This window comes from Macaca nemestrina, chromosome 18 (assembly GCF_043159975.1).
Source record: "Macaca nemestrina isolate mMacNem1 chromosome 18, mMacNem.hap1, whole genome shotgun sequence".
NCBI lineage: Eukaryota > Metazoa > Chordata > Mammalia > Primates > Cercopithecidae > Macaca > Macaca nemestrina.
The window spans coordinates 13,363,195-13,389,212 of NC_092142.1; the positions used below are offsets into that span (position 1 = coordinate 13,363,195).

The following is a 26,018-nucleotide window of genomic DNA, read 5'->3' on the forward strand; positions in this document are numbered from 1 at the left end:
GGAAATGTCCCTAGTGACTAACTTGTCCATTTTACTGGGATCCAAAAAAACGGACATGATGTAGTCAAGCCTCAATAGTGAGCCTGTGGCAGCGGAGGAACTAGAATTCAGGTTGCTTGAGGGCCAGATCAGTGTGTTAAATATCTCCAAAGTCAGAGCTAGAAGCATAGCCAATGGTGAGGCCACAGAAGTGGGCAGGATCGATTCATGCTCTCTTTTTGAGTGAAGGTAAGGAGTTTTGATTTTATTCTAAAAGCGCTAGGAAGCCATTGGAAGGCTTTAAGCGAGGGAATGATTTGATCAGATTTACATTTTACAAAGAGATCTCTTGATGCTTGGTCTACAGTGGACTGGTGAATTCATCTGTGTGGGACATAATGATGATTGAGCCCAGGGTGGGATAGACAAGATGGTGAAAAAGAAACAGGGTCCGCTAGGTGCGTTGGCTCACGCCTGTAATCCCAGCATTTTGGGAGGCTGAGGCGGGCAGATCACCTGAGGTGAGAAGTTCAAGACCAGCCTGACCAACATGGTGAAACCCTGTCTCTACTAAAAATACAAAAAAATTAGCTGAACGCGGTGGTGGGCACCTGTAATCCCAGATACTTTGGAGGCTGAGGCAGGAGAATTGCTTGAACCCGGGAGGTGGAGGTTGCAGTGAGCCGAGATCATGCCACTACACTCCAGCCTGGGTGACAAGAGTAAGACGTAAGACTCCATCAACAGAGAGGGGGAGAGAGAGGGGGAGAGAGAGAGACAGAAGAGGAGGGGAGGGGAAGGGAGGAGAGGGGAGGGGAGGGGAGGAGAGGAGAGGAGAGGAGAGGAGAAACAGGGCCAAGAAATGTATAACTGCAATCCATAGAACCTGGCTATATGTTTTAGTTATGAGGGTGGGAGATAGAGGGGTCAAGAATGTCTCCTGGATCTCTGGGTTAGGCAATGAAGACTGTTGGAGAGCAGGTGCCATTCCTGAGATGACGGTGACTGGTGTGTGGAGTTGGTGGAGGGAAGAGTGTATCACTAAGCTCAATTTGAGGTACTGTGAAGTTTGGGATGTTTGGGAGACATCCAAACAGAGAAGCCAAGTCAGTGTTAGATATGAGTATGGAGTTCTGAAGAGAGATTACTCCTGGAGATTTAAATTTGAGACTTTTGGAGGGTGATAAGACTGATGAGATCAGCTGCTACGGAAATATAGAAGATGCTGGGGTATGAGTGAAGGGCAACCAACATTTATGAGGCACCTACTGTGTGCCAGGTCATTTTGCAAACACCATATGGATGGATGCTCATTTTACCTATGAGGAAAATGAGGCTCAGAGAAGTTAAATAATTTGCTCAAGGTCACACAGTCAGTAAGTGATGGCAGAGGTGGGATTTACATCCGGAGTTTTCTTCCTTTTGCTTCTAGAAAGCAAGCTTCTCTTGCTTACTGGTTCCCATGAGGGTCCTTGGATTGACTCTTACCAGGAAAATATGGGTACTTTCTCATCCCTGCCTCTATCACTCAGGCCAGTGGGACCTTCTGATTGGCCAGGTCTGGGACATGTGCCAACCCACCAATCCCTGAAACTGGGCATCAGTATTGACCTTGCCCAACCACATGGCTGGAGAGTAGGGGAGGAGACGTGGGAGTGAATATTGGCGAGGGTAAAGAGAGGTGTTCACAACAGACAGACACTTTGCTCCTTGGACATCAACATTCTAGGGGCTGCTGCCTGCTAAGAAAGGCATTGCAGCCACATGGCGGTTCTTGGGTGCCCTCGGTGTATGAGCAGGGGAAGGTCTGAAGCAGTGGGAGGCTCTTATTTCGGAGAGTTGAGCACAGAATGTTGGAGTCCTTTTCGATTGCAAAGTCACCCACAAAGGCATGTGTGTCCCTGCAGCTTGGGCTACAGATGGGCAGTGAAGCATGCGCGCACGCACACACACACGCGCACACTCTGAGAGACTGACTTCAGACGAGCTTTTATTAGCTAACATATCATCTGTGCAAAGAAGAGACTCACATGTGAGCATTTGCATGATTTGAAGGAGAGAAAAATATGCCTGCCAGATTCTTTTCTTCCGCCCCAAAGGAAGGGGCCAGAGTGACCTCAGCAACCTGGGTGGCTGCAGTTTCTCTAAGCACCTCTTCCTTGTCTTCTAAATCTGAAACAGGACAGGTCAAATCAGGAGCGATGGGCAGCGGGGAAAGAGTCTAGGGGGAGGAGAAGGGTCTCCATCCCCTGCCACCTATCAACATGCCAGCCAACCTGTGACAGTATTTATCAAGCACGTTCTCTGTCTGTCCAACTTGTGACTGAGGACAAAGAGGATGCCAGTGAAGCAAGACACAGAGACTCTGTCTCCAAGGACATTGCAAGTCACCTGGGGACTTCATTTATTCACTTATTCATCAGATGTTATCTATCTTGTTCGTTATTGTATTGCCAGAATCTTGCACAATGCCTGGCTCACAATAGGTGCTTAGCAAATATTTGCTGGATGGACAAGTGAGCGAAGAAATGAGAAAATGAACTGTATTAGACATTATGATAACAAGACTGTGAATCTGCCTTGAGAAGTTCACAGCTGATTAGGGGGAAATGGACATCCATCACTGATTCTCTTGTACCCTCCTGCAGCCTGCCTGGCTACACCTTGTGTTTGACACCATTGTCCACTCTCTGATCACTGAAGTTCACCCCCATCCCCCACCCTTGGTTTTCATGCTCTACTTTCTGTGCTGTTTCTCTTCAACCTCTCTGACCATTCAGCTCAGGCTCCTTCTCTCTAACCTGTCCCTAACTGTGGGTATCTTCAGCTCTCTTTTGGTCACCCTCCACACCTTCTGCATACCTGCTGCCTCAGGGTCCTATCAATGCTGTTGAGCCCCCAAATTATTCACTTGTTAAATGAATAATTCTGTAGATATCCATGGATTCTATTCATGTGCCAGTCTATTCTAGATACTAGAGATAATACAACGTATAACACGGACTAACTCGTTGTTCTCTAGGAACTTCAACCTCCCACTGTAAACTCTCTTGCTTGACCTCTGGACTTGACATTCTGTTAGAAGTCCAAAGGGACATTCATTATCTCCCACTCTGGACCTTCCTTTCTCCTGTGTTATAAGGCTCAGGAGATGGCTCTTCCTAATATCTAGTTTCCCAAACCAGAGATGGGGAACTCACCCTAGGCTCCTCCCTCTTTCCCAACCTCCCACCCCCAATAGGTCCCTAGTCCTGAAGTTTCCATATCTCACACATCTCTTACAGCCTCTTTTTCCCCACCCTCTTTGCACAAGTGCTCTTTACTTCTTGGCTGTGGCCGCCATATTGGTCTCCCTTCCAACTTATCTCTCCCCTGCAACTTACCTCTCCCCTGCCACCAGAGGAATCTAGGATCCCAACCACTCACATTTTTCCATTGCTGAAAAGCCTGAGGGCCTCCCATGATCCTAGGGTGAGAACTCAAGCCTTTTTATACAACCTACAGGGCCCATCATGAACCATCCCTCTCTAACTCCCCAGCCTCAATTCTCACATGGCCCATGCAGATCTGCTCACCGTTCCTTCAGCATACCTGCCTATGTCAGCCTGAAACCCTTTGCTTATGCCTGTCTTTCTTCTATGCAGCTGTTTCTTATATTCTCTTGTGTAGAACTGGCCTCTTCCACCCTCACACCCCTCTTGTGCCCTGTCATCTCTCTCTGCTCCTGCACTTGTTTACATTCCTTCCTTTTTTTATCCTACAATGGAAGGGGCAGGGTTTTAGTATTCCCAGGGCCTTGCACTTGTAGGTGACTATAGCGGACACTATTGGTGCTCTACCTTATTTCTTCTACTCTCCTACACCAGCTGCAGGCTTTCTACTGCAAGCCTCTGTGACTCTCTGCCTGACGGTTTTCTTCAGCCATAAGAGCTTGTTTGGGATATGAATGGGGAATAATGGAAGCGCCAGGGAGTTAATGCTCTAGGGAACATTGGTGAGTAAATAACAGGTTAAAAATATGTCAAATAAGAATAGACATTGGTGGATTAATAGCCTGGCACCCTTACTCCTTGGGTGGGATGACTCTGAGATTTTTTTTTACACCCTCTTCCAGAGGTCCACAATGTGAATGTGTCCCGTTGTGACAGTGGTAACATGTTCATGAATACACTCTTCCCCCACATCACCACATCCCCACTCCTAACCTGGGGCTTCCTGGGATCATCTCCAAAATAAACCATTGCACTCAAATCTTTGTCTCAAAGTCTGCTTCTGTGGGAACCCAACTAAGACAGTGTCTGATATGGTTTGGCCCTCAGTCCCCAGCCAAATCTCATCTTGAATTGTAATCCTCACGTGTTGAGGGAGGGACCTGGTAGGAGGTAATTGGATCATGGGGCCAGTTTCCCCCATGCTGTCCTCATGATAGTGAATGAGTTCTCACGAGATCTGGTTGTTTGATAAGTGTCTGGTGCTTCCCCCTTCTCCTCTCTCTCTCTCTCTTTTTGTCTCTCTCTCACCCCCTCTCCTGGCACCTTGTAAGATGTGCCTTGCTTCCCCTTTGCTTTCCACCATGACTGTAAGTTTCCTGAGGCCTTTCCAGCCATACAGAACTGTCCGTCAATTAAAACTTTTGTCTTCATAAATTACCCAGTCTTAAGTATGTCTTTATAGCAATGTGAGAACAGACTAATCCAGTGCCTTAAGAAATGTTTGATGACTGACTAACTGAGTGTAATACAATGAATATACAATATCCATAAAACAGTAGGTGGGCAACATAAGATAGCTTACAAACAAGAATCCACAGTTCCAAACCCTTTGTCAACCAGGGGAGAAGGACTCCATAGGGGATGGAGAGTGACAAAAGCTAGCACTTCATGAACATTTGTTATGTTCTAGACTCTGTTCTAAGAGAGAGAGTGTGTGTGTGTTTCTTTTTTTTTAATTTAAACATCTCAACAACTCCTGGCGGGCCCTGTTTTGAACCGGATTTACAAACAAGGAAGTAAAGTGGGGCACAGAAAGTTTAAGCACAGGTTTTCTTAGCTGTACGCGGAGGAGCTGGGAGTCGTCGACTCCAGGCAGTCTGGCTTTGAGCTGGGTTCAGAACCACTGTGGCTTGTAGAGGTGGTGAGATTTGATCCAGGTCTTGAATGACTGGAAGGGATTGGGAAGGACATTCAGGAAGGTGGGTCAGCCGGAGCAAAGGCACGGAGATGAGAATGCACATGCCTTGCTCAGGATCATAGCCTTAGGAGGCATCTTGATTTTCAGGAAGGTCTCCATTCTGGAATTATCTCATTTCCTCCTCCATTTCCCCTGCCCTTCCTCACTTCTTTTCAACACTCTGGGGATGTGGGGAAGGTGAAAGGGCCAATAGCCAGAACCAGAAGCCTCCGAGAAATCTGGCTGCAGCTACTACAGTGGCAGATTCTCTTCTGTAGCTTTACTGATTTGTAGTCAGGGTTTGCAAGAGTCTCAAACACACACTAAAACTTAGATTCAAAAATCACAGGATCCCAGAAGCCTCATATCCAAGGCTGCAAACTCAAATGCCTGCAAGGGTCAAGCAGCCAAGGAGAGCAGTGAAAAACCCAGATGTGGGACGATCAACAGCTCTGCAGATGCCCTGCCTGGAGGAGGCAGTGCCCAGCTGCAGCCCATCATGGCCTGGTGGGAGTGAGGGCTTGGCATTGCCTGTTTTTCCTTTTTATGAAAAAAATAGAAGGCCAGGCATAGTGGCTCACACCTGTAATCCCAGCACTTTGGGAGGCTGAGGCAGGAGGATCACTTGAGGTCAGGAGTTTGACACCAGCCTGGGTAATATAGAGAGATCCAGCTCTACAGTCAAATAAAAATAATAATAATACTAAAAAAATTAGCTGGTTGTGGTAGTATACACCTGTGGTCCCAGCTACTTAGGAGGCTGAGGCAGGAGGGTCGCTTGAGCCCAGGAGGTTGAGACTGCAGCAAGCTATGATTGTGCCTCTGCATTCAGCCTGGGTGACAGAGCAAAATCTTGTCTCAAAAAAAGAAAAAAAATGAGAAGCCAGAACTCCAATTTTAAAAAGATGAAACCTTCCAAATTGTAAATACTGGCAATAAATTAATTAAAAAATAAAACCTCTTTGCAGGTTGGCATTAAGGACATCAAACAAAATCATTAATGGTTCAAATTGGTTCCTGAGTCCGCATGTTAAGACCTCTCGCCCCCAGACAATAGGATATTGTACTTAAACCAACAGTATCTTGGACTTAGAGAATCGTAGCTTTAGAATCATTAGTGTCATAGATTCTTAGACTTAAAACTGTCTCTTAGGATACTTGACATGTTGAATCATGAAAATAATAGACATAGAATTTTAGCTGAGATCTCAGGTATGTAGAATCATAAAAGCAGACAATCAGAATCAGCAGCATTATAGGTCTTTTTCTCATTAACCTTTAAAATCTTAGCATCAAGTACTACTGGAATCAGAATTCCTCTGCATTGAGTATCTGGCTTTTGGAAAATGCTGGTTAAATAATGGTTGGGTGTGGTGGCTCATGACTGTAATCCCAGCACTTTGGGAAGCCGAGGCAGGCAGACCACCTGAAGTCAGGAGTTCGAGACCACTCTGGCCAACAGGATGAAACCCCGTCTCTACTAAAAATACAAAAATTAGCCAGGCATGGTGGCAGGTGCCTATAATCCCAGCTACTTGGGAGGCTGAGGCACAATAATTGCTTGAATCCAGGAAGTAGAGGTTGTAGTAAGCCAAGATTGTGCCACAGCACTCCAGCCTGGGCGACAAAGTGAGACTCTGTCTCAAATTAAAAAAAAAAAAAGCTAGTTAAACAAATATTCTTGTCAAGTTTCTGAATGGGATCCTTCCTCTCCGATATTCTTGCTAATATCTTCCACAAATATTTTTATTGAGCAGCTAGTACAGGCAGCAGTGAACCAGAGAGACAAAGAGCCTGTTGTAATGGAGTTTACATTCTTGCGCAGGTGGGCAAGCGGTAAACACACACGAAAGATGATTTTAGACAGTGAACCTTTCTTTTTTTTTTTTTGATTTCTTAAAAAATAAATTTTATTGTGTATATTTAAGGGATAAAACATGATGTTATGGGATGCATGTAGATAGTAAAATAGTTACTATAGTGAAGCAAATTCACATAGCCATCATCTCATATTAGCACTCATTTTTTTTTCTTGCAAGAGCAGATCGATATATATAATAAATCTCATTTAGCACAAATCCCTAATACACTACACTATTAGTAACCACAGTCCTCATGTTTAGATCTCTAGACTTGTTCATCTGCTATTTTGTATCCTTTACCCACATCTCCTCATTTCCTCTTCCCATCCATCCCTGGTAACCTCTATCTCTGTATATTTGACTTTTTTTTTTTTTTTTTTTTTTGAGATGGAGTCTTGCTCTGTCACACAGGCTGGAGTGCAGTGGCATGATTGCGGCTCACTGCAAGCTCCGCCTCCCGGGTTCATGCCATTCTCCTGCCTCAGCCTCCCAAGTAGCTGGGACTACAGGCGCCCAAAAATTAGCCATGCCCGGCTAATTTTTTGCATTTTTAGTAGAGACGGAGTTTCACTGTGTTAGCCAGGATGGTCTCGATCTCCTGACCTTGTGATCCACCCGCCTCGGCCTCCCAAAGTGCTGAGATTACAGGCGTGAGCCACTACGCCCGGCCTTTGACTTTTTTTTTTTTCTTTTTTGAGGAGGAGTCTTGCTCTGTTGCCCAGGCTGGAGTGCAGTGGCATGATCTCGACTCACTGCAACCTCCGTTTCCCAGGTTCAAGCGATTCTCATACCTCAGCCTCCTGAGTAGCTGGAACTATAGGCATGTGCCACCATGCCTGGTTAATTTTTGTATTTTCAGTAGAGGCAGGGTTTTGCCATATTGACCAGGCTAGTCTCAAACCCCTGACCTCATGTGATCCACCCACCTTGGTCTCCTAAAGAGCTGGAATTACAGGTGTGAACTACTATGCCCAGCCCTGTTTTTTCCTTCTTTTTAAAGATTCTACATATAAGTGAGATCACACAATATTTGTCTTTCTGTGTCTGGCTTATTTCACTTAGAGAGTGAACATTTCTAAGGAGAAATGACACAGAATAATATTACAGAGAATGACCCTGGGGTGAGAAGGTGGGGCTACCTTAGGTGTTCAGGTGGCCCTCTCTGCAGAAGTGACCTGGGAGAGGAGAATGGAATGATGAGGAGGAATCAGCCATGGGAAGATTTGGGGGAAGAGAGTTCCGGACAGAGGGAACAGCGAGTGCAAGGGCCCTGAGGTCAGGCTGAGCTTGTATGATGGAGGTGTAGGAAGACCCCCAGCGTGGCCTTAGCACAGAGACTGGGGAGGGAGAGTGTGGGGGATGAGACCAAACAACTGGACAAGGATGCATACGCTTTTCATTTCAAATAAATAATGAGAAACTTCTGGTACCCTGGTACGAAACAAGCTACCCTCTACACGTTGCCGGGAAGTGTTTTAGATGAAACAATGAGGTCACAGAGAAGGAGGTGGGGCTTAGTTAGGGCTGCCTTTAGCCACAGCATCATAAAGGGCCTGCAGGGGAACTTCCTCAATGCTTTTGTAAGCATTCTGCTTGATACTTACATTGCTTGCCCATCACTGCTGCCTTGCCACAGCCCCTCCTCCCTGGTCCTGTAGTGCTGGGTCCTGTGTCTCCATCAGCCAGCCATGGCCAGACAGGGAGGAGAGACAACTTTCAAAAGGGTGTGTGAGTGCTGTGACAGCCTCTGTGCTTGCCATCTCCATGGTACCCAGGCAGGGGGACAATCTAATTAGGCTATTTTCAGCATCCCAGAGGGAGGGGGGTGGCAGGAGACAGGGAGAAGGGGACCTGCCTCTCCTGCTGCCTGTCTCTCTCTCTCCCTTTCTGAAGCTATTATTGATTAAGCAGTTAGAGGCCAAGAAAGCAGGACCTTTCCATGATCTGTGCTAGGATCAGAGGAGTCTTTCTGGCAACTTGGTGGGCCTTGTGAACAGCATCAGGGACCCTGGGGCTGGAAGGCTTCCCAGTGCTCGGTGCTAATGAGCTCTGGAGCCTACAGCTTTGACCAGAATCACGTCCTCTGCGGGCTGTTTGTCCTCTGCTGGGACTAGCTGCCGCCAGCTTCCTCTGAAATGATGGGCCCAGAGTCAAGGATGCCGATAGCCCTTTGTTTCTTAGCCTGGGGCCTGTCCTGGCTTTAGAGGTGTTTGCCTGTGATATTCAGAGATTGGCGGGGAGAAACTGAACTTTCATCTGGCTGGAGCACATGGCTAGTGGCTCCTGGAGGGGACTTATGGGTTATCAATGGAGCCACACTTGACTCTAAGTTCCGCGTGGCTAGGGATCACGTTCAGTTTGCTCACCCCATGGCCTAGAGTCTAGACTTCCTTCATGCTAAACAGTTATTCATCAAATATCCTGTTATAAGCCTGTAAGAAGGGTGTCGCCTAAAGGGTCTTCTCTTTTAACCCATGAGGCAGAACTGTCACATCCCTTCACTGGCCACTGCTTTGCCCAGGTGTGCTAGATCTAGAGGTTAATGTGGTCAAACAAGGCTGGAAGATAATCAATACCTTCAAAGCCCTTGCCACGTTTAGGAACTGTGTCAGGAGATGCACCTGCATCATAAGAACTCGCTGAGACAGGCAAATCCTGCAAGACTATTATCCCCATTTCACAGATGAGGAAACCGAGGCAGAGAGAGGTTAAAGCAACGTGCCCAAGACAACACAGTTGGTGTCGGAGTTGAGATTAAAACCCAGGTGTGCCTGAATCCAGAGCCGTCCTCCCAGGTAACACATTTACGTGGGATTCTCAGCTTCAGAACTCACATTAACAGGTTAATGTGAGTTATAAATCTCAAAGAAAGGGCATTTCGTAAAATCATTCGACCCTTCCCTTTTTGTTTTTTCTGAGCCCACTTGTTAACGTCTTCTGACGGCAGTTTGGGAAGGGCTCTTAGGAGGTAATTAAACAGAGCAAGTGATAATGTCCTTAATTAATCCAATCCACTCTCTTTCAGTTGTGCTTATTTCCTTATGTTGGAGATAGCTCCAACAGGAGGTCTTTAAAAATTAAACCCCTGGTTATTCCTTCTGACTCCAGAATGAGCACGAACACTCAAAGCGGCTATTTCAAGGAGAATATCATCTCGGGTTACTGCTTTGCACCAACCTGAGATGTGGTGCTGTCTGCTACAGCAGAGAGCTGGTATGAATTCTGAACCGGGGGTGGAATTCGGGATGTTAGCTTGCAGGTGAAGGCTGTTAACCCCTCCTCTTCCCCCATACAAATACCTTGATGAATCAGGCCTCACAGCGGGACTTTGTTCTTTTGTTTAAAATATTATGAACTCACAAGACTTCAAAGACACTCCTCTGATATTTTCCATTGCCATATTCCTTTTCACCCATTATTTAGTTATTTGGCATGTTTGGATAGTGCCTTAAAGGTGGGGATCTCACCTATATGCCTCTTCCCCAATCAATGTCCAGCAGAAGGTTGGACACGAAGATGTCGTAATAGATGGCTGGTTAATGGATCCTCTCCATTCATCAGCGTTGCTATCCACATCATCAAAGCTACCATTTATCGGTTGTCTCATATGTGTAGGTATTGGACTGTATGCTCTGTAGTTAGGAGTCAGCCACACTGCAGCCTATGGGCCAAGTCTGGCCTGCTGCCTGTTTTATTTTTACTGGAACGCAGCCATGCTTATTCATTTATGTATTGTCTGTGGCACCTCTTGTGCTGCAATGACATGGTTGAGTGGTTCGGATGGAGACTACATGGCCTCACAAAGCCTAAAATATTAACTGTCTTCCCCTTTCAGAAAAAGTTTACTGACCTCTGCTTTAGCTATAATGAATACATAATCTTTTAATATTCTTGTGACAATCTTGAAAGGCAGTGCTGCCATTTCACAGATGAGAAGGTCAAAGCTCAAAGATGTTAAACTATTTTCCCAACTGATGAGTGGGAGATACGATGTTTGGACCCCAATCTGCATCTCCAAAGCCAGTATTCTTTACTCCACTCTATGTTCCCCAACAAACTGAGAACAAACTAAATTTATTTTTGCCTTATTTTTGAACCAACTCTTTTGAGCATGTGGGGTTGATTCTACTGGGGCTGCAAAGTCAATGCTAGCAAAAAAATTGCCCCTAAAGGCATGCAGGCTGCCTGGGTAGTTGGTAGCTGAAGGGGACTGTTACCCTATGCATAGATACACCAATTCCCTACTGGAGATCAAAGGTTTCCTGATTCATCAACACCCTTGAAGTCTGGTGTCAATTTCACAAAGACAAATTTCTTTCTTTCTTTAAGTTAGTTAGTTTCTTTCTTTTCTTTCCTTTCCTTTCCTTTCCTTTCCTTTCCTTTCCTTTCCTTTCCTTTCCTTTCCTTTCCTTTCCTTTCCTTTCCTTTCCTTTCCTTTCCTTTCCTTTCCTTTCCTTTTCTTTTCTTTTCTTTTCTTTTCTTTTCTTTTCTTTTCTTTTCTTTTCTTTTCTTTTCTTTCTTTTTCTTTCTTTCTTTCTTTCTTTCTTTCTTTCTTTCTTTCTTTCTTTCTTTCTTTCTTTCTTTCTGTCTCTCTCTCTCTCTTTCTTTCTTCTTTCTCTCTTTCCTTCCCTCCCTCCTTCCCTCCCTCCCTCCTTCCTTCCTTCCTTCCTTCCTTCCTTCCTTCCTTCCTTCCTTCCTTCCTTCCTTCCTTCCTTCCTTCCTTCTCTCTTTTCCCTTCCCTTCCCTTCCCTTCCCTTCCCTTCCCTTCCCTTCCCTTCCCTTCCCTTTTCTTTCGCTTCCCTTCCCTTCCCTTTTCTTTCTTGAGACAGAATCTCGCTCTTTTGCCCAGGCTGGAGTGCAGTGGCATGATCTTGGCTCACTGCAACCTCCACTTCCTCGGCTCAAGCAGTTCTCCTGCTTTAGTTTCCCAAGTAGCTGGAATCACAGGCGTGTGTCTGCTAATTTTTTGTATTTTTAGTAGAGACAGAGTTTCGCCATGTTGGCCACACTGGTCTTGAACTCCTGGCCTTAAGTGATCTGCCTGTCTTGGCTTCCCAAAGTGTTGGGATTACAGGTGTGAGCCACTGTACCTGTCCGAATTAATTTCTTTAGCTTCTCAGCCTCTGATGGCTTCAACATCCCTAATGCTTTAAGCTGAAAAGTAGTCCTCATTCCTAGTCTTTTTGCACACTATGGATTTTAGAGTCATCTAAATATTTGGTGACTTATCTACACAGGGGAATAGAGAATGAGTAAGAAAGATCAGTTCACAAGCGTACATCCAAGTGGTTGGTTGTGTAATGGGCGGTGGTGAGAGCAGAGAATATTAATGTCTCTGGGAAGAAGACTCAGGTGACCTAGTCTTCAAGTTTTTGGTAGAGTGTTTTTTTGGTTTTTTTTTGACATTTTTGTTTATATTAGGCAAATCCTACAAGGCAAGTTAACCAAACCGAAACTCAGAACACATTTTGTTTCATTTATTGATTTATTTTTCTGACCTATGACTACATTTACATGTAAGATTTTACAAAAGCATTCATTCATATGTTTATGGAGATAACTGTCAGAAAAAGAATGAAGTGACATGAGATCAAGACCATCTTGGAAAATCAAGGACATGTTGTCGTGGTACTTTTTAGTAATATTTTGGGGACATTAAAAAATACAGTTCTCAAGAAGGGCAATTATGACCTTGTGAGCATTCCATGATATTAGGAATTTCAAAATACATTTTTAGGGGAAGAGTAGGGGCCTGTGAATGTGTACATGTGTGCTGGGGTCTCTGAGTTTTGGTAGCCTTTCTTCTTCTTCTTCGGTTTTTTTTTTTTTTTTGAGACAGAGTCTGGCTCTGTCACCCAGGCTGGAGTGCAGTGGCTTGATCTTGGCTCACTGCAACCTCTCTCTCCCAGGTTCAAGTTGATTCTCCTGCTTCACCCTCCCAAGTAGCTGGGATTACAGGCCCCTGCCAGCATGCTCGGCTAATTGCTGTATTTTTAGTAGAGATGGGGTTTAACCATGATGGCCAGGCTGGTCTTAAACTCCTGACCTCAGGTGATCTGCCTACCTTGGCCTCCCAAAGTGCCGGAATTATAGGTGTGAGCCACAGTGCCTGGCCTCTTCTTCTGAAAGTATGAGATTTGGGATTCTGTGCAATGCATTTTCCCCAATTTATCTCATTATCATATTATCTCAGCCTTCCATGTTGGAATCATTACCTCATTTTGCAAACAAGGGAATTGAAACTCAGAATTGTTAAGCAATTTGCTGAAAGTCTCATAGCTACTGGCTAAACTGGGATTCCCATTTAGATCTGTCTTATTGAAAGTCTGTATTCTTTGACAATGATGATATCATCATCATCAACAACAATAATTCGTTGACTGGTATTGAGTGTTAATTATGTGCCAGGCACTGTGCTGAACGCTTGCCATGGATTATCTCATTGAATTTTCATTCAATGTAGGTTATACATTATCCCCATTTTATAGGTAAGAGAAACTGAGGTTTAGAGTAGTTAAGTAGTAGACTCAAGGCCACTCAACTTGAAAGCACCAGGGGCAGAGCTCAAATACTTCCTTGTGTGATACCAGTGCTGCAAGGACATGAACACTGCTAACTGGTGATCTACTCAAGTCTTACTAGTTCATGCATTCAATCCAGAATGTCTTTGCCTTGAGGGCTATCACATTCAATCCCCTTATTCAATGAAAAAATTAACTGAGCTTTAAGGAACACCCCTCCTACCTGTATTCCCTTCTCAAAGGAAATTTTTGGCTACTTAAAAGAGAAAGTTCTGGACTTGGCTTTCTTCCTTATAACAACTGAGACCATTCACTCTTCCCTAAATCCTATATTGTCCTCTGCCAAGGAGCTAGCTCAGAGCCCTGACCCTTGGCTTGACAGGGATGGCTACTTCTGGAGACTTGATTGGGTCAGCTGTTCTCCATCCAAAGTTCCTCGCTCTGTTTTGGATACATTCTTTATCAGCACAGCTTCACTGTGGGGAGGGTTTATTGGGCTACTGCTGTCCTGGCTTCCCTTTGTCATTCATCTTTTGCCTCCAAAGGTCTGATCCCACATCTGGCAAGAGGGATCTGGCCTTCAATTTGAATCTAATGTCATACAGGTTGGCCCTGCTTCCTGAAGAAGCTATCGCAATGGCCAGTGAAGACCAGCTTTTTGGTATTGCCTGTTTCCTTTCTGTTCTTTTCTCCTACTCTCAGTCTGTCTATCCCCCAGCTCCTAGCATTTGCCCAGCACCCAAATCCTCCATTTCATGGCTTATCTTTTACAAGCTGTAACTTTGAGCAAGATATGGAAAGAGGCAAAGGTTCCATAGGAATGAAGGCGATTTGCAGCGGGGTGGAGAGAAGAGTCCCAGGCAGGGGGTGTGGAGACTTCTCAGTGCCCTGCCTCCATCTCAGTCATTTCCAGTCCAGGAGAGACACTGCAGCTGGTGATATTTCCAAAACATACATCTGCTCAAAATCCTGTATTGATTCCCAGTCGCCTATCAACTTTGGTGACACAAATTTGAATGTACATCAATACCAGCTGGTGAGTGTGTGAAAATGCAGATTCCTAGGTGAGCACTCTCAGAGATCCTGATTCAGTGGAGGGGGGTGATCTGTGTGTGCCAGAGCCTCTGCGTGATTATGATATAGATGGTCCCAGAACCGAAGAACATTGGAAAGCCTTGATCTGCAAAGTCCAAACTCCTCGGCCCGTGCATTAGTCTGCTCAAGGTACCATAGCAAACTATCATAGACTGAGTGCCTTAAGTAACAGAAATGTATTTTCTTTTCTTTTCTTTTCTTTCTTTTTTTTTCTTTTTGACACAGAGTCTTGCTCTGTCACTCAGGCGCAGTGCAGTGGCACGATCTTGGTTGATTGCAACCTCCGCCTCCCCAGTCCAAGAGATTCTCCTCCCTTAGCCTCCCGAGTAGCTGTGATTACGGGCGCTCACCACCATGCCCAGCTAATATTTGTATTTTTAGTAGAGATGGGGTTTCACCATGTTGGCCAGGTTGATCTCAAACTCCTGGTCTCAAGTGATCTGCCTGCCTCGGCCTCCCAAAGTGCTGAGATAGGCGTGAGCCACCGCACCCGGCCAGAAGTTTATTTTCTCACAGTTCTGGAGGCTAGAAGTCCGAGATCAAGGTTCCGGCAGATCCATTTTCTGGTGGGGCCTGTCTTCCTGGCTTGCTGAAGGTGGTTTCTTGCTATGTCCTCACGTGGCCTTTCCTCGGTGGGAGAGCTCTCTGGCGTCTCTTGTTTTTTCAGAGTTTTAGAAAAATTATTATTGTTGTTAACTATATATAATCACAAAATCTCTGATTTTAGCTATTTTAAGTGTACATTTAATGGCATTAGGTATATTTGCAATGTTGTGCAACTATCACCGCTCTTCATTTCCTGATCTTTTTTTTTTCAACTTTTATTTTAAGTTTAGGGGTACAAGTGCAGGTTTGCTACGTAGGTAAACTTGTGTCACTGGGGTTTGTTGTATAGATTACTTCATCACCCAGGTATTAAGCCTAGTACCCATTAGTTGTTTTTCTTTTTTCTTTTCTTTCTTTCTTTTCTTTTTTTTTTTTTTTTTTTTGAGGCACAGTCTTCCTGTGTCACCCAGGCTAGAGTGCGGTGTCTTGATCTTGGCTCATTGCAACTTCTGCCATCCAGGCTCAAGAATTCTCCTGCTTCAGCCTCATGAGTAGCTGGGATTACAGGCGAGTGCCACCACGCCTGGCTAATTTTGTGTTTTCAGTGGAGACAGGGTTTCACCATGTTGGCCAGGCTTGTCTTGTCTTGACCTCCTGACCTCAGGTGATCTGCCCACCTCAGCCTCCTACAGTGCTGGGGTTACAGGTGTGAGCCACCGTGCCCGGCCCATTAGTTGGTTTTCTTGATTGTCTTGCATCCTCTGATCCTTACCCTCCAAAAGGCTCCAGTGAGTGTTGCTCCCCTCTATGTGTCCATGTGTTCTCATCGTTCAGCTCCCACTTATAAGTGAGAACATGTGACATTTGGTTTTCTGTTCCTGTGTTGGTTTGCTAAAGATAATGGCCTCCAGCTCCATCCATGGTGTCTCCTCTTACTGGATTGGTACCTCATTTAACCGTAATGACTTCCTTAAAGGTCCCCGCTCCAAATACAGACGCGTATTTGTGGAGTCAAGGCTTCACATATGAATTTACAATGGACCCAGTGATTCCATCCACAATAATATGGCACTCAAGATGTACTGAGAAGGACCTCATCTCTGCATATCCTTTGCATCTCCACTATCTCTTCTCTTTTGCGTAATAGGATCCAAACATTAAATGATACCAGACCTCTGGTATTTTGGAGGGATACGTTCCCAGCTCTTTGTAGTTCTAATTGTCAGGTATTCAGGGTGTGAATTGGATAACCTGATTTCTATCACTTACCCTTCTTCAAAAGCATTATACACAAGGGCAAAAGGCCCTGTTGGATTCTTAGCTATGACCACATAATATTTCCCCAGTCCCGGGATTCTCTGGTGATTGGTGCTGGGGCAAGATGCTCAGGTGTAGAAACTGAAATGGTGACTTCTATCTCTTGAATCTAGAAGGGCTGGGTGAATTAAGGAGATGTTGAACTTGGCTATTCAACTTTGTGGACAGCAATAGCTGTATGGTCCTGCCATCTCCTTGAGTGCTAGACCTCTCTCGAAGCGATGGCTCCCAACCAGGGACAATTTTGGCTCCCTCCTACCTCCTTCAGGGTGTTTGGTGGCGTCTGCAGACATGTTTGATTGTTACCACTGGGAGAGGATGGTGGCTCCTGGCATCTAGTGAGTAAAGGTCAGGGATGCTGCTTAAATATCCTACAATACACAGGACCCTACCCTAACCCCAGTACTCATGAACAGGGAGGAATTATTCAAACAATAGTGCTGAGGTTGAGAAGTCCTGCTCTAGAAGTTCTGAGAGTGCGTTTACCACATAGAGATGGAAACCAAAGTGTCCTCCATGCCTGGGGACAGGAAGTGAGTTCGGGAGCAGGGCTTGGCTTCTGATACTTAAGGCTCAGCTAGCACACCCACTAGTAAAACGTGGCTCAATCCATGTGCCTGATTCAGAACAATCAGATGGACAACATTTCTTTCATAAAAGGCAAGAAGGCCGGGAACAGGATGAAGAAGAAATGGTACCCGAGCATTGATACCAATTTTTTTTTTTTTTGAGATGGAGTCTCGCTCCGTTGCCCAGGCTGGAGTGCAGTGGCCAGATCTCAGCTCACTGCAAGCTCCGCCCCCCCGGGTTCACGCCATTCTCCTGCCTCAGCCTCCCGAGTAGCTGGGACTACAGGCGCCCGCCACCTCGCCTGGCTAATTTTTTTTTGTATTTTTAGTAGAGACGGGATTTCACCGTGTTAGCCAGGATGGTCTCGATCTCCTAACCTCGTGATCTGCCCGTCTCGGCCTCCCAAAGTGCTGGGATTACAGGCTTGAGCCACCGCGCCCGGCCAATACCAATATTTTAATAGGATTCTTCTAAAACTCAGCATAACTTCATTTCCTTTTGGAATTTTCTCTGAATCTCTAGGCGTATTGGACGTCCCCCTTTCCGAGTTTCTAGAATACCCCCTGTGTCATTTCTTATAACACTTATGACACCATTATAATAGTCTATGTATTAGACAGGGATAACTGACCATTCTTTTCTCCATGGGCTGAGGGGGCAGCCTGGAGAGAGAAAGCATAGTAGTGTCCTAGGGCTGCCATAACAAATGACCATACACTGCATGGTTATGAAGCAATAGACATTTATTTTCTTACCATTTTGGAGGCAGTAAGTCTGAAATCAAGGCTTTGGTGGGGCTGCAGTGCCTCTGAGGTCTCGAGAGAGAATTCTTCTTAGTCTCTTCCAGCTTCTGGTGGTTCCTGGCTTTCCTGGGCTTATGGGTGTGTAATTCCAATTCCTGCCTCTGTCTCCACTCGGCCTTGTTCCCTCTAGCTGTGTGTCTCAAATCTCCCCCTGCCTTACTTTTTATTTTTTCAAGTCAGAATGTTGCTCTGTTGCCCAGGCTGGAGTGCAGTGACTCAATCACAGCTCACTGCAGACTTGAACTCCTGGGCTCAAGCCATCCACTCGCCTCAGCCTCTTGAGTAACTGGGACTACAGGCATGCACTGCAAGGCCTGGCTAATTTTTACATTTTTAAATTTTTTTTTTTTTTTTTGAGACAGAATTTCACTCTTGTTGCCCAGGCTGGAGTGCAGTGGCACGGTTTTGGCTCACTGTAACCTCTGCCTCCCGAGTTCAAGTGATTCTCCTGCCTCAGCCTCCCAAGTATTTGGGGTTTTATAGGCATGTGCCACCACACCCGAATAATTTTTGTATTGTTAATACGTATGGGGTTTCACCATGTTGGCCAGGCTTGTCTTGAACTCCTTACCTCAGGTGATCCACCTGTCTCAGCCTCCCAAAGTGCTGGGATTACAGGTGTGAGCCACCATGCCTGGCCTTAGTTTTATTTTTACAGGATATGGGGGTCTCATTCTGTTGCCCAGGTTGGTCTCAAACTTCTGGGCTCAAGTGATCATCCTGCCTCAGTCTCCCGAGTAGCAGGGCCTACATATGCACACCACTACACCCAGCTAATTATTTTGTATTTCAAAGAGACAGGGTCTCACTATGCTGCCCAGGCTAGTATCAAACTGGGCTCAAGCAGTCCTCCTGCCTCAGCCTCCTGAAGTGCTGGGAGCTGCCACACCCAGCACTCTGCCTTACTTGTATAAGGACATCTGTCATTGGATTTAGGGGCCACCCCGTAATCCAGGATGATCTCATCTTGAGATTAACTTGATCACATCTGCAAAGACCCCTTTTTCTTTTTTTAGTTAATTAATGTAATTTTTTATTATACTTTAAGTTCTGGGGTACATGTGCACAACGTGCAGATTTGATACATAGGTATACATGTGCCATGTTGGTGTGCTGCACCCATCGACTCATCGTTTACATTAGGTATTTCTCCTAATGCTATCCCTACCCAAGCCCCCACCCCCCAACAGGCCCTGGTGTGTGATGCTGCCTGCCCTGTGTCCAAGTGATCTCATTGTTCAGTTCCCACTTATGAATGAGAACATGCACTTTTTGGTTTTCTGTCCTTGTGATAGTTTGCTGAGAATGATGATTTCCAGCTTCATCCATGTCCCTGCAAAGGACATGAACTCATCCTTTTTTATGGCTGCATAGTATTCCATGGTGTATATGTGCCACGTTTTCTTAATCCAGTCTATCATTGATGAATATTTGGGTTGGTTCCAAGTCTTTGCTATTGTGAATAGTGCCACAATAAACATACATGTGCATGTGTCTTTATAGTAGCATGATTTATAATCTTTTGGGTATATACCCAGTAATGGGATTGCTGGGTCAAATGGTAATTCTAGTTCTAGATCCCTGAGGAATCGCCACACTGTCTTCCACAATGGTTGAACCAGTTTACACTCCCACCAACAGTGAAAAAAGCATTCCTATTTCTCCACATCCTCTCCAGCATCTGTTGTTTCCCAACTTTTTAATGATTGCCATTCTAACTGGTGTGAGATGGTATCTCACTGTGGTTTTGATTTGCATTTCTTTGATGACCAGTGATGATGGGCATTTTTTCATGTGTCTGTTGGCTGCATAGATGAAAGAGCCCTGTTTTTAAATGAGGTCACATTCATAGGTTCTGGAGGTTAGGACATGGTCATATCTTTCAGAGGGACGTTATTCAACCCACTCTAGATGGGGGTAAAACACAAAGATGGGAAGGGTTGATAAGACCGCACTGTAGGATATGATTTACCACCTACAATGCTGGGAACAGAGAGGCTGAGGAACAGAAGAAAGTAAGAGTAATATGACGCCTTTTATGTGCCAGGAGCTGGGTTAAAGCTCTTCATTTCTCCTCTCCATTAATCCTCACTAATACTTAGTGGATTGGTTATCTCCATTTTAAAGGTGGAGAGAGAAATTCAGAGAAGGTGTAAAGGTAGCTCAAGCACGTACAGAACAAATCGAGCCGAGGTCTGCTGGTTTCAGAGCCCATGCTCTTTCTAGGATAAAGGAAGAATTTGCATGGCCTCTTACTGGCAGCCGTAGGGAGGGACCAAGCCCAGAACATCTCATTTGCAACAGAGAAGCTGTCATTGCTCTTCCTGGGCTTCCAACAGCCTGGTGCTCACCTGCCTGCCTTTGGCAGCTGGAGCCCAGGTGCTGGACAGCCCTGTTGGCCCAGAGCCTCTTGAGGCGGGGATGCGGAGACAGATTTTGGCTGGTTCAGATGCAATACCCTTTCTGGCACCTGTGGCCATTTGGCACTGTGGAGGAGCCAGTCCCATACATATGTATGAAAGGATTTGGATTCCTTTCTCCCACCAGTGCTGGGGTTCATGCAAGCTGAGCAGGATTTTCTGCGAGGCAGTGTACTGTGATAGAAAGAGAAAGTTGAAAGGAGACAGACCTGGGTTCAAATCTTTTTTTTGCCACTTATGGGCTGTATGACAAGTGAGCTATTTCACTTCTCTGAGCCTCAGCTTCTTCTGCTATAAAGTAGGGGGTGACAATACCCATTTCCACAGAGTTTCCACATAAGGCACCTTGAACAATGCCTGCTACACAGTAGACCCTCAAAGTTCCTGTGTTGGCTGAATCTGCAGGTCCCTGTGATACTTCCCTATGCCTGGTTAGCATCTGTCTCTGCTTGCATGAATGTAGCAGCTGTGCGGCCAGGATGTCAATTACCGATAACATCTGTCAAATGCAAGTGTGAACATGGCTGCTAGTAAAAGGGGCAGATATTGGGGAAGGATGTCTTATCTCATGCATGGTCATTGTTACCTGGACATTGATACCAACATGTTAAGAGGATTCTTATAAAACAGCATAACATCATTTCCTCTTGGAATTTTTTCTGAATCTCTAGGTATATTGGATTTCCCCTTTTCTGAGTTTCCAGAATACCCTGTGTTTCATTTATTATAACACTTATGACATTATTATAATTGTCTATTTATTAGACAGGGATATGTTGGTAGGCAAGGGCTAATTATTACTTTCCTCTATCTTTCTAGACTGGTAATTTTCAACATTTGATTCCTAGACCGGCAACGGTATTACCTGGAAACTTGTTAGACCTGCAAATTCTCAGGACACACTGCAGACCTGCTGAATTAGAGATGCTGGGTGTGAGGCCTGGCAATCTGTGTTAACAAAGCTTTCATGTGATTCTGATGCATGCTTAGGTTGAAACGCCACTTCGCTAGATGACTAGTCCTTAACTTTGGAGGAGCTCCTGGATCCTGGAACCCCTGAGGAGCTTTAGAAAATAGCATGCCTCTGTCCCACCTATAGAGGTGCTGACCTAATTGTTGAGGGGTGTGAACTCGGCATTGAAATTCTTTAAAATCTCCAGAGGATCCTAATATTGAGCCAGGGGTGAGAATCACCAACACACAGCCCCACTCCTAATAGTCATTTAATAGTAGGACATAGTAGTTGAGTGCCTCCTTAGCAATCTCATAGACATAGGTCTCACGCTGATCTCCTTCTTCCTAACTGCGGGTCAGTTCTTTTTTTATTTTTTTAATGTAAGAACACTTAACATGAGATCAACCCTCTTAAAAACACTTTTTTTTTTTTTTTGAGATGGAGTTTCCCTCTTGTTGCCCAGGCTGGAGTGCAATGGCCCGATCCTGGCTCACCACAACCTCTGCCTCCCGGTTTCAAGCGATTCTCCTGCCTCAGCCTCCTGAGTAGCTGGGATTACAGGCATGTACTACCATGCCTAGCTAATTTTGTATTTTTAGTAGAAATGGGGTTTCTCCATGTTAGTCAAGCTGGTCTCGATCTCCCGACCTCAGATGATCTACCGGCCTTGGCCTCCCAAAGTGCTAGGATTACAGGCTTGAGCCACTGTGCCTGGCCTTAACAATATTTTAGGTGTATAATACAGTATAGTTAACTATAGGGACAATGCTGTATGGCAGATTTGTAGAACGCATCCGTCTTGTACAATTGAGACATTTTTGCCCATTGATTAGCAACTCCCAATTTTCCCCTCCCCATTACCCGGCAACTACCCTACTACTTTCTGTTTCTATGAGTTTGACAACGTTAGAGTCCTCATTTAGGTGGAATCATGCAGCATTTGTCCCTTTGTGACTGATTTATGCATTTAGCATAATGTCCTCAAGTCTCATCTATGTGTCATACATAACAGGATTCCCCTCTTTTTCAAGGCTGAATAATATTCCATTGTATGACTACACCTACTACAGTTTCTTTCTCTATTCATCTCTTGATGGACGTCTCCGTCGTTTCTGTCTCTTAGCTGTTGTGAATAATGCTGCAATGGACATGGGAGTGCAGATATCTCTTTGAGATCCAGAATTCAACTCTTTATGTATCCAGAAATGGGATTGCTGCGTCGTATGGTAGTTCTATGCTTAATCTTTTGAGAAACCTCTATATTGTGTTTCACAGCAGCTGCACCATTTTACATTCACTGTGGGTCAATTCAGACCTCCTTAAGTCCTACTTTTCGTACCTGTAAATGTGAGTAGTGATGGGAGTCTTCTCATAAGACTACCTATGTAGTGCAGATAAAGCACCTGACATGATGGAAGACTACCAGTTAGCTATGATACTTAGTATTCTCTCCATTTTATAGGAGAAGGATGTGAAGCTCAGAGACTTTGGCTGCAGGAAGGGGAAACCAGTGCCCCTACCCTCCTTGATCAGAGTCAACATTTAGGTTTTAAGGTTGAAAGTCATTGTCTGTGTCTTCAAGGTACCATGACTACCTGGAGTTTCATGGCCTGAAAGAGACCTGGAGCTTGTTTGTACCTCCCTCCCCCACTGCTGTATCTGGGTCTTTTGGGGTATAGCCCATTTACTGAACAACGAAAACTTTGGTGATCCCTAAGATTTCTGTTCTCAACATTGAATTGTCTGTTGGTTGACAAATGTTGGGTGAAGAGTCCTCAGCTTTCTTTGGAAATTCTGGCCAACGTTTTTGGATGTTCTTATCTGAAGAATGGACTCCATCAATATTCTTTCAGTTATAGGCAGCAGTATAAACCTTCTCAAACTTCCTTAAGCAATTAATACTATTTATTGGGTCATGTAGCAAAATTTCCAGGAATCTAGCTAGTCACAGGTGCCCCAAAGAGGCTGCTTTTTGTTTCTTATAAACTGAAGCTTTTTGTTTCTTATAAAATCCAATATACACTTAGCATGCAACCCTGCAATTTTACTCCTATGTATCTATCCAAGAGAATTGAAAATTATGTCCACACAAAGGATCTGCACTAATATTCATAGAAGCTCTATTCAGGATAGCTAAAAGCTGGAAACAACCCAAATGTCTATCAATGGGAGAATGAATAAACAAACTGTGGTACATCCACACAATGGAATAATTCTTGGCAATAAAAAATAATGAATATTGATTCACACAAAACATAGCTGAATCTCAAAAGCAGGCACTGAAGAGTGTGTAGTGTTGGGAGGCTGAGGCAGGTGGATCACCTCAGGTCAGGAGTTCGAGACCAGCCTGGCTGACATGGTGAAACCCTATCTCTACTAAAAATACAAAAATTAGCTGGGTATGGTGGTGCACTCCTGTAATCCTAGCTGCTTGGGAGGCTTAGACAGGAGAGTCACTTGAACCCAGGAGGTGGAGGTTGCAGTGAGCTGAGTTCGTGCCACTGTACTCCAGCCTCGGCAACAAGAGTGAAGCTCAGTCTTAAAAAAAAAAAAAAAAAAGTATACTGAAAGAAGCCAAGCTCTAAAAAGTGTATATTGTATGATTCTGTTTATATGAGATTCTGAAAAGGTAGATGGTGGCTGCTTGGGGCTGGGGTGGGGGTAATTGGCTGCAAACAGGTGTGAAAGAACTTTCTCAGGTGATGAAAATATTCTATTTCTTGATTGTCATGGTGGTCTTGACTGTATGTATGTGTCAAAATTGATCAAACGGTGTACTTACTGTAGGCACATTTTAGAGAATATAAGTTACACTTCAAGAAAGGTTTTTAAAAAGAAATCTGCCTCTATCATTGGGTTCTATTTGTCTCTTTTTGGCTTCATTCGTAGGCAGGTTCTCCCAAGGAAATGGTAAAGAGAGCTGCATGAGTCTGTTTTCATGCTGCTGATAAAGACATACCCGAGACTGGGTAATTTATAAAGAGAAAGAGGTTGAATGGACTCACAGTTCCACCTGGCTGGGGAGGCCTCACAATCATGGTGGAAGGTGAAAGGCATGTCTTACATGGTGGCAGGCAAGAGAGAAGGAGAGCCAAGTGAAAGGGGAAACCCATATAAAACCATCAGATCTCGTGAGACTTATTTCCTACCACGAGAACACTATGGGGGAAACCGCCCCTATGATTCAATTATCTCCCACCAGGTCCCTCCCACAACACGTGGGAATTATGGGAGCTGCAGTTCAAGATGAGATTTGGGAAGGGACACAGCCAAACCATATCAAAAGCCTTCAGCAGTTTTGCCCCTCAGCTCAGCAGTCCCCATGGAAAAGAGCTTCTGCCTATTGACAAATTATGGCATACAGTGTCGTTGGAACAGCTGGGGTCATATGACCATCCTTGAATCAATCAGTGTGTCTGCAGATGGTGGTGAACTTCTCTGATGGGTCAGGATTGGATGATGTTCTGGAGCCAGCTGGGGGTGTCAACACTTCAAAAGTACATGGAGTGTGAGTGGGGGAGGAGTCCTTCCCCAAAGGAAAGTAAAGGTGCTGTTACTAGAAGACTGAGGAATGGATGCAAATGCAATAGAGGTCTTCTACATAGACCTTCCCTAGATATAACCTTCCAGGCTAGGTGCCTATCTCTCTCCTTTAAATTTTTTTTTTATTTTTAACTTTTGTGGGCAGCTAGTAGGTATGTCAAGCTACCATATGCTTCAGCAATCCCATTGCTGGGTATAGACCCCCAGAGAAAGGAAATCAGTATATCAAAGAGAGATCTGCACTCCTGTGCTTGTTGCAGCACTGTTCACAATAGCCAGATTTGGAAGCAACCTAAGTGTGCATCAGCTGATGAATGGATAAAGAAAATGTGGTACATATACACGATGGAGTACTATTCAGCCATAAAAAGAATGAGATCTTGGCCAAACATGGTGGCTTATGCCTATAATCCCAGCATTTTGGGAGGCCAAGGCAGGTGGATCACTTGAACTCAGGAATTTGAGACTGGCCTGGGCAACACAGCAAAACCTCGTCTCTACAAAAAGATACAAAAAATTAGCTGGACGTGGTGGCACACGCTTGTGGTCCCAGCTACTCAGGAGGCTAAGGTGGGAGGATCACTTGGGCCAGGAGGTCAAAGCTGCAGTGAGCCAAGATTGTGCCACTGCACTTCAGCCTGGGCGACAGAGTGAGACCCTGTCTAAACAAACAAACAAACGAACAAACAACAAACAAACACAGAATGAGATTCTGTCATTTGCAACAACATGGATGGAACTAGAGATCACTATGTTAAGTGAAATAAGCCAGGCACAGAAAGGCAGACAGGGAATGTTCTCACTTAATTGTGGGATCTAAAAATCAAAAGAATTGAACCCATCTCTCTTGTCGACCTCTCACCTTCCCGAATTAGATAGATCCACATCCATCTCGTCACTTTTGTGATTTATGACAGCATAAAGTAGTAGAAAGACAAAGGCTGGGAGCCAGAGGCCTAGAGGTTCAAATCTCAGCTCTTCTTCTTCCTTACCTCCTGACCCTAGGCAATTTATTCAAGCTCTCTAAGAATCAGTTTCCACGTCTATGAACTGAGGATAATTACAGCACCTACCTCATGATACTGCTGTGAGGACTGAATGAGATCATTCATATCCAGTGTTTAGCATAATGCCTGGTACACAGTAGGCACTTGATCAATGTCATTTATAATTACTGTTTTTAGATTTTTGAATGAGTTTTAAAAGCAGAGTATTTATCTATAGCCAGGTGTAGCAGG

At 44.8% G+C, this 26,018-nt stretch overlaps 1 protein-coding gene and 1 long non-coding RNA gene across 10 annotated transcripts in view; both read left to right on the top strand.

The window, feature by feature from the left end:
* LOC105467743 (shisa family member 9) overlaps positions 1-26,018 on the top strand; it is a 344,353-nt gene that overhangs the window by 106,348 nt on the left and 211,987 nt on the right. The gene's annotated exons all lie outside the window — the stretch shown is intronic.
* The window catches only part of LOC139359833 (uncharacterized), a 170,521-nt gene continuing 145,314 nt past the window's right edge, over positions 812-26,018 (top strand). For all 8 annotated transcript variants that reach the window (XR_011616315.1, XR_011616320.1, XR_011616316.1 and 5 more), the window contains exons 1-2: positions 812-8,734; positions 9,694-9,805. This is a non-coding gene — a long non-coding RNA (uncharacterized lncRNA). The remainder of the gene's footprint in view (positions 8,735-9,693; positions 9,806-26,018) is intronic.